The sequence below is a fragment of the Lampetra planeri genome, chromosome 38, assembly GCF_965212315.1.
Source record: "Lampetra planeri chromosome 38, kcLamPlan1.2.h2, whole genome shotgun sequence".
Taxonomy (NCBI): Eukaryota; Metazoa; Chordata; class Hyperoartia; order Petromyzontiformes; family Petromyzontidae; genus Lampetra; species Lampetra planeri.
Window position 1 is genome coordinate 3,502,364 of NC_136144.1, and position 15,906 is coordinate 3,518,269.

Below are 15,906 nucleotides of genomic sequence, written 5' to 3' on the forward strand. Positions count from 1 at the left end.
GGCATCGGGCCACATCCTCCCGGCAGCCTCTGCAAACGTCGAGGGAAGAAATCCCGTGACCGCGGCGGCAGGGATGGCGTTGAGCAGGGATGGCGGCAGAGATGGCGTTGAGCAGGGATGGCGTTGAGCAGGGCTCGGGAGCGGGTGGCCCCAACGGCACGCCAGCAGCGGCGTCGTGCGCCCGTGGTGTGTGCGTGACGCTCTCGGCCTTGCCTAAACCCCCAGCTCGACAGAACTGAATGCGCGGCCCGCGTTAATTGCCGCTCGGGCCACCGGACTTGAAGAAAGTTTGAAAAATGTGGCCGCCCCGGCGGGCGGCAGTGGCAGCAGTTTGTACCGACGGGTTTTGTGCTCATTAGGACTCGTCAGTGGTGCAGCGCACGCGACGTCCGTGCCCTCCCGCCGTTTGCGAGCGGCGCTGCCTCCTCTGACAGACGAGCGGTAACGTTAGCGTCCCGCTGAGCGGCCCGCATTTCGTCAATCCCCGTCTGGGATTTGAGTCCACGGCTTCCCCTGAGGTCGGTGTCTCTGTGTACGGAGCTAAATATATTTAGTTTACAAATGCAGAGCCAAGGGCTTCCGATTGCGAAGCTGGAATGCGATGGTCCTGGTCACTCTGTACCTTGCATGAATAAATATTATGAAAATGTGTCCCTTAAGCGTTGCGTAATTCCCACGAGTCGCGCAATTTGAATGTTCCGTCTATGAGAAGGAGGGGCTGGTAGGTTGGGGGGTGGTAGGTTGGGGGGTGGCTGGGTGGTTGGGTATGGGGTGGTTGGGTGGTTGGGTGGCTCGGTGTGGGGTGGTTGGGTGGTTGTGTGGCTGGTTGGTTGGGTGTGGGGTGGCTGGGTGGCTGGGTGGTTGGGTGGTTGGGTGGCTGGGTGGCTGGGTGTGGGGTGGTTGGGTGGTTGTGTGGCTGGTTGGTTGGGTGTGGGGTGGCTGGGTGGCTGAGTGGTTGTCTGGCTGGGTGGTAGGTTGGGGGGTGGTTGGGTGGCTAGGTGGTTGGGTGGTTGGGTAGTTGGGTGGTTGGGTGGCTGGTTGGTTGGGTGTGGGGTGGCTGGGTGGCTGAGTGGTTGTCTGGCTGGGTGGTAGGTTGGGGGGTGGTTGGGTGGCTAGGTGGTTGGGTGGTTGGGTAGTTGGGTGGTTGGGTGGTTGGGTGGCTGGGTGTGGGGTGCCTGGGTGGCTGGGTGTGGGGTGCTAGGTTGGGGGGTGCCTGGGTGGTTGGGTGGCTGGGTGCTAGGTTGGGGGGTGGCTGGGTGGTTGGGTGGCTGGGTGTGGGGTGGCTGGGTGGTTGGGTGGCTGGGTGGTTGGGTGGTTGGGTGGTTGGGTGGCTGGGTGGTTGGGTGGTTGGGTGGCTGGGTGGCTGGGTGTGGGGTGGTTGGGTGGTTGTGTGGCTGGTTGGTTGGGTGTGGGGTGGCTGGGTGGCTGAGTGGTTGTCTGGCTGGGTGGTAGGTTGGGGGGTGGTTGGGTGGCTAGGTGGTTGGGTGGTTGGGTAGTTGGGTGGTTGGGTGGCTGGTTGGTTGGGTGTGGGGTGGCTGGGTGGCTGAGTGGTTGTCTGGCTGGGTGGTAGGTTGGGGGGTGGTTGGGTGGCTAGGTGGTTGGGTGGTTGGGTAGTTGGGTGGTTGGGTGGTTGGGTGGCTGGGTGTGGGGTGCCTGGGTGGCTGGGTGTGGGGTGCTAGGTTGGGGGGTGCCTGGGTGGTTGGGTGGCTGGGTGCTAGGTTGGGGGGTGGCTGGGTGGTTGGGTGGCTGGGTGTGGGGTGGCTGGGTGGTTGGGTGGCTGGGTGGTTGGGTGGTTGGGTGGTTGGGTGGCTGGGTGGTTGGGTGTGGGGTGGTTGGGTGACTCAACACCATTGAGAATTGGATTCATACCGGAGTTTCAGCCGTCCGTGATTAAACTGGCTTCTCAAATACAGTGATCGTGTCAGCCCGGTCACGAGGTGATAAGCAATTCCCTCTCCCACCCTGACGATCAGATGAATTGTCACGACTCAGGGCTGTGGGTCAATTCAAGGGTGCATTACATTGTCTGGTTCTTGCCACCTCATCTCTATTGTATTCCATTTGGACAATTTTGTTCACTCCGTTGTCCACTACTGCAGGGTATAGTTTGCATTTTACCATCTTCAGCCATGGCAATGCGCTGCTCGTTGAAGGCCTCCCCCAATCCGCCACCTCCGACCCTCTCTGTGACCGCTCGGCCGACTGTGATGTCCGCACGTTCCACTGCCGAGTGGACGTTGGGAAGCAGCTTGCCCTTTGGGTCACGTGCACGTGATCGACCCGTCCGCGGCTGGACTCAGAGGCCCGTGTGCTGACCGGTACCACCGGGGAAGCATCTGTGGAATGAGAGGCGTTGACATCGGTAATGGGAGAAATTCTTCTTGAGGAACTCCAGCAGCAGCAGAAGTTGTGCTGTGAATGGACCGTCCATCACCGGGGCAGATGGGTCGTCAGCACGTGATATTTCAGGGGGGGTGGGGGGGGGCTGTTGGTTATTTATTTGTCACGGATGCTGTCTTTGTGTTGCCCCCCCCCCCTACATCCGCCCGGCCCACACGGGAAGCGCTGTGAGTTCAAACCCCGGCGAGGTGGGGGGCACTCTACCCCTCGTCCATCCATGAGCCACCGCACGTTGGGCAGTGCGTGTATCCAATGCGGATGTACCGGCTCCTTCCATGGGAATGTGTAAATTCCACCAGACCCACCACTAGAGATGAGTGCTGTCCAGTGCTCATTCCTCTGTTGCCGCTGTGTACGTGCGCGTTAGCGTGCTGCTCACGGACCCGGCGACCTGAGTTCGATTCCCGCTCACGTCCCAACACCAGTGACGATTAGCTGAAATCGGTCCTGGGCCTCCACTAGGTCGACTGAGCCTCAAGTGAGTACCTGGTGCGATGTGTAAACATCGCAACTGTGTGCCGGGCCGGCCTTCATGGGTGCCCGCTAACAGCACCTGCCCCAACTGTGTGTTAAGGCTATGCGGGGGATCTTTGTCTTTGTTTTGTTGGGAGCGGTGGCACAGTGCCTAGCGCATGGCACTCCACACACGATTCCCGGCCACAGCTGGCAACGGCGGTGATATCTGGACCTCCCCCAGCTCAACTCAGCATGAACTTGAGTGGCTGGCGCAGTGTGACAGCATCAGCACCTGGGCAGGCAAAGATGGCCAGGGCGTGATGCTGGGGTATCTTTGTCTTGTGTGTGTGTGACGCGTGCGTTCGCATACCACGAAGCAGATTTCCTTTATTTTATCAGCCACGCTCGCGGCAGCACGCGACGACATGCCGTTTACCGTGGAGAGCATCCGCGCCCCACGGCCATTTCTCTTTTCCACTGAAATCCCCGGAGTGTCGCGGGGGGGGGTATTTTAGGATGGGCCCAGGGGCAACAACGGGGAAGAGTTACCGCCGTCAGGAGCCACGACGCTGGGGCAGGGGGGGGAGGCCGGAGATAGTGCGGGCACCATCATCACCACCGCTCGGCGAGCCCGGCAATGCGGCGCTCGAGAGAGAGAGAGACCCTCGCTCCCTCCCAGGCGCTGCGTTCCCACATGAGCGAGCAGCCCCCACATTCACCGTCTCTGGGTTCGCACAAAGACAACGAAGGTGGGAGGTGACTTCGTGGCCTGGCGGGACGGTCACGTGGCCGAGCGTTAAGTCATGGCCGCCCCTCGCCGAGAAGCCTCGGTTCGAATCCGGGTTGCCGTCCGCCGTTGATCGAACGGAGTTCTCGGGTGCGGCGGATTTGGTGGTCTCAGCCGGGGGGTGAAGAGGTGCGGCGATCGGCACGCTCACGCCACACGCGGCACATCACAAGGGATGTATTTCGGTTGATGAAATAATATATAATCTTCTTGGTTCTTTCGGTAAAGTCACGTAGAATGGAAATAATAAACTAATGAAAATGAAACATAATAAAAGAAACATTTTATTTATGTATTACTTTATTATTTACCTTCTACATGACTTTACCGAAAGAACCAAGCAGATGAATCCCTGCAGTCACGAAAGCTTTAAATCGAAATATAATAAATAATGTTTTAGCCACGTGGAAGGGAAATAATAAAGTAATATCAAATAATATCAAATAATATTATTTTATTATTTATAATAAATAATATTTCAGCCACGTAGAAGGGAAATAATAAAATAATATCAAATAATATAAAATAATAATATTTTATTATTTCCCTTCTCCGTGACTTTACCTAAGGAACCAAGAACATGAATCCCTGCAGTCACGAAAGAAGCTTTAAATCGAAATGTTTTAGCCGTTGTCAATCCACTGCCGGTTGATGCCTCCCCCACGCCGCGTCGCTCGACCAAACTTCACCACGCTGGCCCACGTGGGTTGGTGAGGAGGGTGCCCCCAGACCAGTTTACAAATCCTTCGCCACAGGTGCCAGCTATGGCCGGAAACCAAATTCAAGTTGCAGGGTTCAGAGGTCAGCAGTATGCTATCGACTGCGCCACCACCCCCCCTTGTTCAGAGTTGACACAATAATCTCGAGCCCTCCCATGGAAGCTGCCCTGACGTCCATGTATGTTTGTATGTTGAACTTCTTTCTCACCGTACGTAACCAAGTTTGAACTCGCAAACACCCCGTGTTGCCAAGGCTCCGAGTACTCCAAACTGCATCTCATGTGGTCCTGTGATAGGCCTGGGAAACGTCCTCCTATCCCGCACATGAGTACCTGGTGTCGTGCACAAACATAAGCACTGGGGGAGCTGGGGTGGTTTAGGCCACACCACCACCTCGTGCGCTGTGCAGGCGTTAATAGGTTCTCACTAATGGGCGACTCGTCAAGGGATTTTTGTTGTTGGCATGTCTCTGCGTGAGTCTGGGGCTGGCTGTGCGTGAGTCTGTGGGTCTCTGTGTGAGTCTGTGGGTCTCTGTGTGAGTCTGTGGGGCTCTGTGTGAGTCTCTGGTTCTCTGCGTGAGTCTCTGGGTCTCTGCGTGAGTCTATGGGTCTCTGCGTGAGTCTGTGGGGCTCTGTGTGAGTCTCTGGGTCTCTGCGTGAGTCTCTGGGTCTCTGCGTGAGTCTGTGGATCTCTGCGTGAGTCTGTGGGTCTCTGTGTGAGTCTCTGGTTTTCTGCGTGAGTCTGTGGGTCTCTGCGTGAGTCTGTGGGTCTCTGTGTGAGTCTCTGGTTCTCTGCGTGAGTCTGTGGGTCTCTGCATGAGTCTCTGGTTCTCTGCGTGAGTCTGTGGGTCTCTGCGTGAGTCTGTGGGTCTCTGCGTGAGTCTGGGGCTGTGCGTGAGTCTGTGGGTCTCTGCATGAGTCTGTGGGTCTCTGCGTCAGTCTGTGGGGCTCTGTGTGAGTCTGTGGTTCTCTGCGTGAGTCTCTGCGTCTCTGCGTGAGTCTCTGGGTCTCTGCGTGAGTCTTTGGGTCTCTGCGTGAGTCTGTGGGTCTCTGCGTCAGTCTGTGGGGCTCTGTGTGAGTCTGTGGGTCTCTGCGTGAGTCTGTGGGTCTCTGTGTGAGTCTCTGGTTCTCTGCGTGAGTCTGTGGGTCTCTGCATGAGTCTCTGGTTCTCTGCGTGAGTCTGTGGGTCTCTGCGTGAGTCTGTGGGTCTCTGCGTGAGTCTGGGGCTGTGCGTGAGTCTGTGGGTCTCTGCATGAGTCTGTGGGTCTTTGCGTCAGTCTGTGGGGCTCTGTGTGAGTCTGTGGGTCTCTGTGTGAGTCTCTGGTTCTCTGCGTGAGTCTGTGGGTCTCTGCATGAGTCTCTGGTTCTCTGCGTGAGTCTGTGGGTCTCTGCGTGAGTCTGTGGGTCTCTGCGTGAGTCTCTGGCTGTGCGTGAGTCTGTGGGTCTCTGCATGAGTCTGTGGGTCTCTGCGTCAGTCTGTGGGGCTCTGTGTGAGTCTGTGGTTCTCTGCGTGAGTCTCTGGGTCTCTGCGTGAGTCTCTGGGTCTCTGCGTGAGTCTTTGGGTCTCTGCGTGAGTCTGTGGGTCTCTGCGTCAGTCTGTGGGGCTCTGTGTAAGTCTCTGGGTGTCTGCGTGAGTCTGTAGGTCTCTGCGTGAGTCTGTGGGTCTCTGCGTGAGTCTGGGGCTGTGTGTGAGTCTGTGGGTCTCTGCATGAGTCTGTGGGTCTCTGCGTCAGTCTGTGGGGCTCTGTGTGAGTCTGTGGGTCTCTGTGTGAGTCTCTGGTTCTCTGCGTGAGTCTGGGGCTGTGCGTGAGTCTGTGGGTCTCTGCATGAGTCTCTGGGTCTCTGCGTGAGTCTTTGGGTCTCTGCGTGAGTCTGTGGGTCTCTGCGTGAGTCTGTGGGTCTCTGCGTGAGTCTGGGGCTGTGCGTGAGTCTGTGGGTCTCTGCATGAGTCTGTGGGTCTCTGCGTCAGTCTGTGGGGCTCTGTGTGAGTCTGTGGTTCTCTGCGTGAGTGTCTGGGTCTCTGCGTGAGTCTCTGGGTCTCTGCGTCAGTCTGTGGGGCTCTGTGTGAGTCTCTGGGTGTCTGCGTGAGTCTGTAGGTCTCTGCGTGAGTCTGTGGGTCTCTGCGTGAGTCTGGGGCTGTGCGTGAGTCTGTGGGTCTCTGCGTGAGTCTCTGGGTCTCTGCGTGAGTCTTTGGGTCTCTGTGTGAGTCTGTGGTTCTCTGCGTGAGTCTGTGGGTCTCGGCGTGAGTCTATGGGTCTCTGCGTGAGTCTGTGGGTCTCTGCGTGAGTCTGTGGATCTCTGCGTGAGTCTGTGGGTCTCTGTGTGAGTCTGTGGGTGTCTGTGTGTGAGTCTGGGTCTCTGCGTGAGTCTGTGGGTGTCTGTGTGTGAGTCTGAGTCTCTGCGTGAGTCTGTAGGTCTCTGCGTGAGTCTGTGGGTCTCTGCGTGAGTCTGGGGCTGTGCGTGAGTCTGTGGGTCTCTGCGTGAGTCTCTGGGTCTCTGCGTGAGTCTTTGGGTCTCTGCGTGAGTCTGTGGGGCTCTGCGTGAGTCTCTGGGTCTCTGTGTGAGTCTGTGGTTCTCTGCGTGAGTCTGTGGGTCTCGGCGTGAGTCTATGGGTCTCTGCGTGAGTCTGTGGGTCTCTGCGTGAGTCTGTGGATTTCTGCGTGAGTCTGTGGGTCTCTGTGTGAGTCTGTGGGTGTCTGTGTGTGAGTCTGGGTCTCTGCGTGAGTCTGTAGGTCTCTGCGTGAGTCTGTGGGTCTCTGCGTGAGTCTGTGGGTCTCTGCGTGAGTCTGTGGGGCTCTGTGTGATTTTGTGGGTCTCTGTGTGAGTGGAAAGCGCTGATTACAATAGAATTGGACAAACAATCCAACTCAGGACCCTCCTGAAAACAAGTATTGAGACTCATAGACGCTATCCTGGATAAATCGTATCATCTACAGCAGCAGTGTCATCGGTTGGGGTTGATGCGTGCCTGTGATCCAGTGAGTTCGAGGCAAGGGTTGGGTGGATCACTAGGCGATTCACAAAACTCCCAAATGCACTGGCCTGGAGGTGACCAGGAGATAGCAGTACAGCAAGTGGGACGTGTAAGCTCCTGGGCAGAGCTTTGAATGTATGCATGGGTTTTATTCTCAGTGAATTAATGGAACTATTGCGGAATACTTTTCAAAATCACTTTTGTAAGATGAAAAGTGAAGGAATGTTAAGTATCGCTTGATTTAGTTGAACACACAGGAGGCTTTCGCGACTAATAAAGGTTTTTGGGTTAGATCACATAAGCATAAATGTGTCGAAACTCTCCACCACCCGACACGGCCAATCGGTAAGGGATTCGTCACGTAAACAAAACGCCAGAGTATCGCTTGATTTGATAACCTTCATTGAAATTAAGTTTTTCATCGTTGCAAAAAAGAATACGCTTAAACATTTAAGTTCATGCACAATTCGCATTTGTTTACTAAAATGTTATATGCGTATAACATTGAGTTGCAAGTTCAAAGATTTAACTTAACGATGAAACCAGCTCAATCATTACGTAATGTAAACGATCAGAAAATAAACAAATCGCACAAAAAATGAACCTGAAATTGTCCTTAACGCGCGAAAACAAATCAGCTTTCGTGAAATGTTTCATGCGGAGCTCATGCCTGGGATCCACCCGGCGGCAGGGACTGTACGCCGTGTGTGCACACCACAGCGCGCTCATCATCATCATCATCATCTTCTTCTTCTTCCCGGAGACTACCTCCCTTAGGCCATTCACAGCCACTCCCCGCTCGCACTGGCCTGCGTTTATTCCAATTGGTGCTCCTGAGTCGGTGTGGGGAGAATTCCGCGTTCTTGTGGCGGGTGCCGGTCTCTCCACAGGACGATCGCCGCTGTTACCGTCACTCGCTTGACCTAGCAAAGAGCGGTGGGGGATTGCTGGGATTTGAAGTCGCGCGCTCGCGACAGCGAGTCGCGGCCGCTCGCCCTGCGGGCTGTCAGCGTCGTGGCGACGCTCGTGCCTCACGGCAAGAAGGGCCTGGGTTTGATTCCCGGCTCGGGCGCCTTTCTGCCTGGAGTGCAGTTTGTCCATTCTCTCTCCCCCTCTTCTGCATGGGTTTGATCTGGGGTTCTTTGTTTTCCTTACATCACGAAAAAAAAAAACACGCGCAGTTTAACTTGTGACGGCCAAACCACATCCCACTGCTGAACGTTCCCTGCACAATTAGCATCAGCAGCAGCAGCAGGACCCTTCTGAAAAGGAGGCCTGAGACTCAGTGAGGCGTTCAGGCCGTAAACTCCGAACGTCACGATCTGGATTCCGTGTACCACGGTGGCCGCTCCCGAGCGTCCACCGTGGTACACCTCCAGGGTGGGCATCTCACACCAAGACAATCGCCTGCAACTCATCTCACACCAAGACAATCGCCTGCCACTCATCTCACACCAAGACAATTGCCTGCCACTCATCTCACACCAAGACAATCGCCTGCCACTCATCTCACACCAAGACAATCGCCTGCCACTCATCTCACACCAAGACAATCGCCTGCCACTCGTCTCACACCAAGACAATCACCTGCCACTCATCTCACACCAAGACAATCGCCTGCCACTCATCTCACACCAAGACAATCGCCTGCCACTCATCTCACACCAAGACAATCGCCTGCCACTCATCTCACACCAAGACAATCAACTGCCACTCATCTCACACCAAGACAATCACCTGCCACTCATCTCACACCAAGACAATCGCCTGCCACTCATCTCACACCAAGACAATCACCTGCCACTCATCTCACACCAAGACAATCGCCTGCCACTCATCTCACACCAAGACAATCGCCTGCCACTCATCTCACACCAAGACAATCGCCTGCCACTCATCTCACACCAAGACAATCGCCTGCCACTCATCTCACACCAAGACAATCGCCTGCCACTCATCTCACACCAAGACAATTGCTGCCACTCATCTCACACCAAGACAATTGCTGCCACTCATCTCACACCAAGACAATTGCTGCCACTCATCTCACACCAAGACAATTGCTGCCACTCATCTCACACCAAGACAATTGCTGCCACTCATCTCACACCAAGACAATTGCTGCCACTCATCTCACACCAAGACAATCGCCTGCCACTCGTCTCGCACCAAGACAATTGCTGCCACTCATCTCACACCAAGACAATTGCTGCCATTCATCTCACACCAAGACAATCGCCTGCCACTCATCTCACACCAAGACAATCGCCTGCCACTCATCTCACACCAAGACAATCGCCTGCCACTCATCTCACACCAAGACAATCGCCTGCCACTCATCTCACACCAAGACAATTGCTGCCACTCATCTCGCACCAAGACAATCGCCTGCCACTCATCTCACACCAAGACAATTGCTGCCACTCATCTCACACCAAGACAATTGCCTGCCACTCGTCTCACACCAAGACAATCGCCTGCCACTCATCTCACACCAGGACTATTGTTTGCCACTCGGCCAGTTGTGCTGGCTGGAGTCCGGCGGGGCGGTGGCAACATTGCGGCTGGCGTGCCGTGCCACTTTGGTTTTTTTCCATGACTCGAGATTTTTCTCTCTTTCCTGTGTTACATAATGCTGCCTTGTGGGCACGTCTGGTTATGTAATTAAGCGCGTGCTTGTGGAGGTACCAGTGTAGCTGCCGGGCCTGATGTCATGCCGGCGAGCCTGGGTTTGAATGCAAGGTTCAGCCGCCCGTGGTTAAACCGACTTTCTCGAGTGTAATCGCATCGGTAAAGGGCAAGGAAACGTGTCGTAACACAATCACAATGCAGGCTGGGAAACCGTATTTCCGTGCATCGTTGGCAATTTCACAAGTGTGGCGAATCGATGGCCTCGGCTCGCGAGGGGGGAGAGAGCACAGGGGCACGCCAGTATTTTAAATGCCATGGATGGCGGGAGAGATGGAATCAAACTGACGACCTCTGGATTGCAAGAAGTCCATTTCCCTGCTAACCATTATACCGCGGCAGCAGCTTCATTGTAGCACGAACAAAATTCTCTCGTAAGTACAACAGCGAAATCAACAATGGGCTGAGCGGCGATAGTCAGATAGCCGAGAGGGACGGAGAGGGGGGGAGGGGGGAGATCGACTTTATATTTGTAAATAGCACTTCACGCCGTGGGGCCCTGAATAAATGTGCCACGAGTTCGTAGAGAATCGGCACGCGGCCAGAGTTGCTGGACCGAGCGAGGCTGCGGAGAGAACACGAGGAGCGACGCGTCGAGTCGGCGGACGAGAGACGCCTCGTTCCCACACCTGTCCCTCCACTTGAAGACCACAAGTCGTTTGTTTTACACATCCCATCAACTGCCATGCAACCTTCTAATTTCAGCAACATTGGTTCGACACAACCAAACTGATTGGATGTGTAAAAAAAAAAATATTTGTGGATGAAACGCTGTGGGCTCCGGTGAGGGATTGTGAGATAATTAAACGTGGCCCTCACCGGTGCCGGCCGCCTCTTAGCGCCGGCACCGCGGGGAGCCAGGGTCCGAGCGAGCGTCGTGGCGAGCGGAGCGGCTTTGACAGCTGCTGTCACCGTGCGCCCAGCGAGCGAGCGGGGACAACGCTCGATGTCCAATTACGCAACTCTCCCCGTCACCTGCTGCGCGTCGCTTCAAGTGCTATCTGGGAATTACCGCTTTAGAGTGGGCGGTAATTTTTTATTCGTATATATATGGGGGGTGCGGGGGGGGGTGGTTTGGTGGGATTTTACAACCAATTATTTCCACTTCAGCTCCCGGCATGTCTCTTAATCAAGAGGGTGGCGCGCCGCTGGGGCGGAGAGCGGCCACGAGAGATGACAAGAGCCACATGAGGGTGGGCACAGGGCCGACTGTCGTACAGGAGGCATCCCTCCTCCTGCATCAGGTGCCCAGCTCTGCTGGGCCAGTGGGACAAAAGTCAAATCCGTGTTGTCACCTTTGTTTTTATCTTGGTGCTCTCATTCGTCATGGAGACATGGGCTGATTGGACGCGTGTGTGCGCATGCCGCGTGCGTCGATTGCGCAGTCGGTTGCTGACTGCTGCCTGGATACCAACCCAGCTTCCCTGCGGTGCCAGCTCGGGGTGTGAGCTCATCGTCACCGATCTTCATCGCCAACTTTGTCACACGCCGCTCGCGACGCGTACGGAAAGCGTGCACGCACAATGGGAAGGACTTTCAAGCCGCGTTGCTTCAAAGTGTCCCTCGGTCAACCCAATTCACGTCACGGCTGCGTCGCTTTGTTTGCGGTTGTGTTGCGGTTTGGCGCTTATTCGCCTGAAGCAGCTCCTGGCCTGTGGAGTGAAACGTCGGACATCGTGCCGAACAACACGAGCCGATCTCGCGGCGCTCTCACGAGGAGATGAAGTCCGATGTTTTTTGGTTCTGATCAGAGGCAGCAACGACGTTGATGGAGGTGGTGAGATTGGCTTGTGCTTGAGCCTCCGCCAACACACTGGGATGCACATTTGTTTCCAACGGAAACCCTGGGTGATCGGAATAAAGTAAAACGTAAAATGATAAAAATTAACAAAATAACATAACCCCCCCCCCCCGCCCGCCCCCCACTCGGGGACATTCGGACTCCAAGCGATCGTGCCGGGATGTCGCATCACGAGCAGAAGTCTCCCTCCGGATGTCTCGCAGCGAGCCGTGGGACCTCCTCCCCTCGTGTCGGAGAGCGGCCCCCGGGAGATGAGAAATGTGATCCGAGAATTCCAACCGATCTCGCTCCCCTTTTCAAATCCTCGCCGCTGGAATGTGGGCGAGACTCTTAATTGTGAGTGTGATGTTCGCTTGTGTGTGTGCGTGTGCGTGTGTGTGCGTGTGTGTGCGTGTGCGTGCGTGTGTGTGTGTGTGCGGTTACAGCATCCCACGTCAGAGAATGAGGAGGCTTACCGCAGCCTTCGCTCGGAGGTTCGGAGAGCCGTAAGGCGCTGCAAGGATGGGTGGTGGTCGCGGGTTGCTGAGGAGATGGAATCTGCCTCAGTGGCCCGCGATCACAAATCACTATTTAACTCCATCAAAAAAGTAACCTGCAGCGCCACACCTATTACCATCATTAGGGGGAAAACGGTGATCCAATCTCCGACCCCCAGGAACAGGTTTGCAGATTTGCTGAGCATTTCTGTGAGGTCCTGGGGGAGGGAAAATCTCTCAGCCAGGAAAACATCATGGCACAAAGTGGGGATAACCCTGCTGAGGCTGCGGTGCCTCAAATATTGGAGGAGGTCACCCCCTGTGAGTGGCTGGCTGAGGTGCCATCTGTTGAGGAAGTACTGAAGGCGATCCGGAGTCTGAGACCAGGAAAGGCACCGGGCAGAGATGATCTCCCAAGCGAAATGCTGAGGGAGGGTGGCGCTTGTGCACAGACTGCCCTATATGACATCATAACAACAGTCTGGACCGCTGGACGGGTACCGCAGGATTGGAAGGATGCCCTGGTGGTCCCCCTCTTTAAGAAGGGGGACCGCACAGACTGTACCAAATACAGGGGCATCTCACTCCTCAGTGTGCCGGGAAAGGTCCTGGCAAGGATTATTCAACATCGCCTTGCTAGGCACGCTGAGGAGAGGCTTGCGGAACCCCAATGCGGTTTCAGGAAAGGGCGGTCCTGCACAGATGTCATATTTTTTGTCCGTCTGCTACAGCAGAGGTGTTGGGAATTCCAACAAGACCTACATCTCTGCTTTATTGACCTGGTCAAGGCCTATGATACCATCAGTAGGCCTGGGCTCTGGGTTGTTCTTCGTGCTTTCGGAGTCCCTGACCCTCTGCTCACGATCATTAAGGACCTTCATGATGGTGAGCGGGCCCGGGTAAAACTAAGTGGCCGGGAGTCGGAGCCTTTCCCTGTACACCTTGGGGTGCGACAGGGATGTCCTCTGGCTCCCACATTATTTAACATCTATTTCGACTGCGTAGTTCGTGAAGCCTTCAATAGCTGTACCGGGGGAATTTCAATTTGGTACAGATATAATGGGAGGCTGATCGACGCCCGGGTGCGATCAAGGGATGGCTCCCTATTGGTCAACCACGTTATGTATGCCGATGATTTGGTAATAGCTGCTCATTCAGAAGAGGAGTTGGAGACGCTGCTGCTGAGACTGGAGCGTGCCACTAAGAGGTGGGGCCTTACCATCAGCCCCACCAAAACTAAGCACCTGCCTGGGTATTTTGTACCATCGGACACTCCACCCCCACAACTCCCAATCGGTGATGGGGCAGTTGTGGAGAGAGTGGAGAGTTTCCCATACCTGGGCAGTGTGCTTATGACCGGCTCCAGTTTATCAGCAGAGGTCTCACTCCGAATCAGTCGAGCGGCAATATCTTTTCATCGGTTGCGTAACGCTGTGTGGAAGCTACCTGGTCTGTCGCTCCGCACGAAGCTTCAGGTCTTCTCGGCTACGGTTATTCCCTCCCTTCTCTATGCTTGCGAAACGTGGACCCCCCTAATGGAGCATCTTCGTCGGTTGGAAACATTTAGGCTGGCCTGCCTACGATCCATCCTGGGTTTAACCAGGCTGGATTGTGTGAGGAGCTCACAAATCCTTGAAAGATCTGGGCAAAGTCCCATCAGTGAGCTCCTCCGGCAGGCAAGGCTGCGTTGGCTGGGTCATGTAGCCCGCATGCCCAGCTACCGCATGCCTAAACAGCTTTTGTTCGGCCGGATCGAGGGGGCTAAACGGGCGCGGCACGGGCTAGAGAAGAGATGGAGTGATGTGGTACGGGAGGACGTGGAGCTGAGTGGATTTGCCGATGACTGGTACCAGCGGTGTCAAGATCGGCCTCAGTGGAGGAGGCTCGTGAAGGACGCTACTGGGCAGTTGGAGGCAGTCGCCCTCCAACAACAACGGAGGGCGGAGGAGCGACGCTCACAACAACGAGCGGAGCACCGGGTGGCTAAAGTACAGAAGTTGGTACAGTAGTGGGCACAGGTGGTGCATCAGCCAGTCATCTCGGTCATCTCGGTCAGTCGACCCGTGGCACCTGCTGGGTCTGCCCCGTGACCTCCTGCCAGCGGGCGTTCGACACTTCACGTGGCCTCAAGGTGCACTTGGCCTGGCACAAGCGTCGTGGTGACGTCACCGCCACTTAGTGGCGAATGGCGGTTGTTGTTGTTGTGTGCGGCCATTGGTGACGGGGCTGACACCATTGGCCCGGAGCGCTCGTGAACTCACTTGGATCGCGGGCGGTCAAAGCCTCGAGCCAAGCCACGATTCTGACCCTAAGCCGAGGCCCCAGGCTTCCACTGGGGCCTGCTCCTTGGCTGGTCGCTCTTCACTGAGATGTGTCGCGTTCACGTTGATCTGGCCGTCGCTTGGCTCTCCGCTCCGCTCCCAGCCACCCAAACCACTGCTCGTCACGTCCATCATTGTCAGTGACGGGAGGCGCGCCTGCCGATCGGTAATGCAGTCCGAGGAAGCGAAGCGAAAGAGTTGACCGCCGCCGGTGGCGCGCGTGGAGGGGAACGGGCAGCGTGGACGTGGAACGCCTTGTGTTGGATCGTGGATTGGACTGGGCCTTGCCATAGGGAATGTGGAATTACACAACGGGCGCTCACCACCTCTATTGGGTGTGAAGTGCCACGTGGCTGAGTGCAGCGCCATGAAGACACTGAAGACACCGCGATTCGTCAACATTCCACAGGTTCCTGCACAAACACGCATCGGAGAGAGCGTTGGCACTTGCGAAATTGAGCCGGCGCGTCAATTCCACATTGCCATGGCAAAGGCAGCCTTTAAAGTCCACGATCACAGAGCGGGTGCGGTGAGCGGCGAACTCTGACCCCAGCGGTGAGCAGATTGCGTAACGCCGTCACGTGTCATCGAACTGAGCGGCTCGTGGGCGCTCCGTATGCGAGCGAGCGCGTGTCTGTAAATATGCACCCAGTTAATTTTCCCGGGGATTCTCATTAGCGCTTGTTTGTGGCGAGGCTCAGGGGTATGACAGCTGCAGTCGAACGATGATTAATTCCGCGGCGGTGAAAGCTGCGTTTTGCCTTTCAGCCGACGAGAAAAGTCATCCATCAGCCAGCTCGGTTTCTCTGCACCCAAGTTTGGCTTTTTAATTGCGCAGTTGGCCTGTGGCCGCATCGGCGGCACGACAGCGATTCATCGCTGCCTGTCGCACACAGAATTCTCCTCTGCGTTTATTGCCTCCAACAAAGCGGGAAGTCGAGCCCTCTGTAGGCCCCGCCTGCTCCCTCTGTCAGCTCCGCGCCTTTCCTTTTTGTGCCCCGCCCATTCTTCTTGACGCCCCGCCCCTCTTACACCCGGGACACGCTGGGGGAGGAGGTGGGGAGTTGGGCTGTTTGGGGTCGTGGTGGGGGTTTGTAGAAGGGTGCGGGGTGGCAGTGGTTGTGATAGGCGGGGGCGCTGGGGGGTAGGGGGCGGTGGGGGCTAGGGGGCGGTGGGGGCTAGGGGGCGGTGGGGGCTAGGGGGCGGTGGGGGCTAGGGGGCGGTGGGGGCTAGGGGGCGGTGGGGGCTAGGGGGCGGTGGGGGCTAGGGGGCGGTGGGGGCTAGG

At 56.1% G+C, this 15,906-nt stretch overlaps 1 protein-coding gene across 1 annotated transcript in view; it reads left to right on the plus strand.

The window, feature by feature from the left end:
* Nucleotides 1-15,906, plus strand: part of LOC144731203 (calcium/calmodulin-dependent protein kinase type 1-like) — an 86,269-nt gene that overhangs the window by 15,261 nt on the left and 55,102 nt on the right. The gene's annotated exons all lie outside the window — the stretch shown is intronic.